This window comes from Sciurus vulgaris (genome assembly GCF_902686455.1).
Source record: "Sciurus vulgaris genome assembly, contig: HiC_scaffold_392_arrow_ctg1, whole genome shotgun sequence".
Lineage (NCBI taxonomy): Eukaryota > Metazoa > Chordata > Mammalia > Rodentia > Sciuridae > Sciurus > Sciurus vulgaris.
Genome location: NW_027632650.1, coordinates 29,344 through 32,026, shown reverse-complemented (window position 1 = coordinate 32,026; position 2,683 = coordinate 29,344). Strand labels below are relative to the sequence as shown.

At 33.9% G+C, this 2,683-nt stretch overlaps 1 pseudogene across 1 annotated transcript; it reads left to right on the top strand.

The window, feature by feature from the left end:
* The first annotated feature begins 13 nt into the window (after positions 1-13).
* LOC306652646 (afadin- and alpha-actinin-binding protein-like) lies at positions 14-1,329 on the top strand (annotated as a pseudogene). The gene has a single exon. The product of its transcript is annotated as an afadin- and alpha-actinin-binding protein-like (transcript).
* Positions 1,330-2,683: the final 1,354 nt, after the last annotated feature.

The following is a 2,683-nucleotide window of genomic DNA, read 5'->3' as shown; positions in this document are numbered from 1 at the left end:
AGAAGGATAAAAAATTACCATGGTCTTTTTAAATTGTGTGGGGAGAGCTGATGGAAAAAGAGGCTCCTGGACGACTGGTAAAACAGAAGCCAGGAATGAAGATGAAATGTATAAAATTCTTTTGAATGATTATGAATATCATCAGAAACAAATCCTAATGGAAAATGCTGAACTTAAGAAGGTTCTTCAGCAAATGAAAAAGGAAATGAGTTCTCTTCTTTCTCCCCAAAAGAAGAGACCTAGAGAAAGAGCAGATGATAGCACAGGAACAGTTATCTCTGATGTTGAAGAATATGCTGGAGAACTAACCACAGAGAATATGTGGGACCTTTCCTGTGAAAATGTGAGAGAGCAGCTTACAAAGAGCATCTGAAAACAGTGCAGAATTTTGAAAAGTCATGTAGAAAAACTTGATAACCAAGTTTCAAAGGTACACTTAGAAGGTTTTAATGATGAAGATGTGATATCATGACAAGACCATCAACAAGAAACTGAGAAACTGGAATTAGAAATTCAGCAATGTAAAAAAATCATAAAAAAAACAGCAGCAAATTTTACAGCAGCAGCTCGCTACTGCATGTGATGATGATATCACCTCACTATTACTAGACTGTTATTTGTTGGAAGAAAAGGAACGCCTCAAAGAAGAATGGTCCCTTTTTAAAGAGCAAAAAAGAATTTTGAGAAAGAAAGACGAAGCTTTACAGGGGCTGCTATTCGTCTAGGATTGGAGAGAAAGGCTTTTGAAGAAGAAAGAGCCAGTTGGCTAAAGCAGCAGTTTTTAAATATGACTACGTTTGACCACCAGAACTCAGAAAATGTGAAACTTTTCAGTGCCTTCTCAGGAAGTTCTGATCGAGACAATCTTACAGTGCACTCAAGGACACAGCAAAAGAAGCCTCACAGTGTGTCTAATGGGTCTCCAGTTTGCATGTCTAAACTGACTAAATCTCTTCCTGCTTCACCTTCTACTTCAGACTTTTGCCTAACACGTTCCTGTGTATCTGAACATAGTTCAATCAATGTACTGAATATAACACCTGAAGAAACTACACCAAATCAGGTTGGAAGAGAATGTACAAATCAGAAGTGGAGTGTGGCATCAAGACCCAGGTCACAGGAAGGTTGCTACAGTGGATGCTCCTTGACCTATACAAATACTCATGTAGAAAAAGATGACTTACCTTAGATGTGTGGATGGGATTTTTTTCATTAACATTCATCAGATTTCACATCTAAGTTGAAACAGGGTATGTCATAAAGTCAGTCATCTCTAATAATTCAGGATGGTCTCAGGTGTTTGTTTGGACTTCCCTGTCTTTCCCCAAAGAGCTGAAATGCTAAATCTATTTAAAAGGATATAAGAGCTTTGGATATGCATTTTTAGTAACAGAAACATCTGGTTCTGTGAAAAAAGGAATGTATAGATGTTTGGATGGGAACAAAAGCACTAGAATAAGTTTCCTCTTTATAGGTATTAAAAATAGCACTTTTAGAAAACTGATTATTGTAAATGTTTAATTTTTGTCCCAAACATAGTTGGCATTGGAAGTTTAATCTTTACTTGAATGTGTACTGTAGATTTTTAACAAAGCAAGTTCTATATTTATTAGGTTTAGTGTGATTTTGAAATTACCTCTTTCATATGTTTTAAATAAAATGAAATTTATGTATCTTTTTTACATAGATATACATGATTACATTAAGAGTCTTTAAGACTTAAAAACTTCTACACAACCATGAGTTTAGTAAAATTTTCAGTTGTATTCCGTTTACAGGTGTGTTAGGACCATTGCCACATTGCATTTAAGGTTTTTTTTTTTAATCCATATGGGCAATAAATAATCAAAAATCTGTTCCAAAAAAAAAAAAAAGAAATAAAAGTAGGAGTCAATAAATGGAATAGATTCAAACTATAAAAGCTTTTCTCAGCAAAGAAAACAATCAACAATGTGAACAGAGAGCTTACAGAGTGGGAAAAAATCTGTGCCACACACACTTCACTAATCTCCAGAGTTTATAAGTAACTCAAAAAACTTTACACCAAGAATACAAATAACACAATCAATAAATGGGCTAAATAAATGAGCAGATAATTCACAGATCTATAATCAACAGATACATGAAAAACTGTTCAACATCTCTAGTAATAAGAGAAATGCAAATCAAAACCACCCTAAGATTTCAACTCATCCTAATTAGAATGTCTGTTATCAAGAACACAAGCAACAATAGGTGTTGGTAAGGATGTGGGGAAAAAAAATTCACTCATACATTGCTGATGGGGTTGCATATCTCTGTCATTATTCTCACTTTAGCTAAAGATATATTTGATAATCTCACTCCCCGTGACCAAACAAGGATTATGTGATTGGACCTGTTAGGACAACAGGACAAAAGAGAATAGAGAAAGAGGCTCAAATATATATATCATTTGCAGTGTACCTATAAACTAATGACTACTAGAAATTGTGTCATTAATGAACATATGGACAAAGGATTAGGGATTTTTTGGTTTTTTTAAAGATCTTTTTAATTGTTGATGAAAATTTATTTACTTTTAAATTTTTTAGTTGTAGGGACAAAATATCTTTATTTTATTTAATTTTATATGCTGCTGAGAACCAAATCCAGTTCTTCTTCACACATGCTAGGCAAGCAATCTACCACTGAGAAACAACAT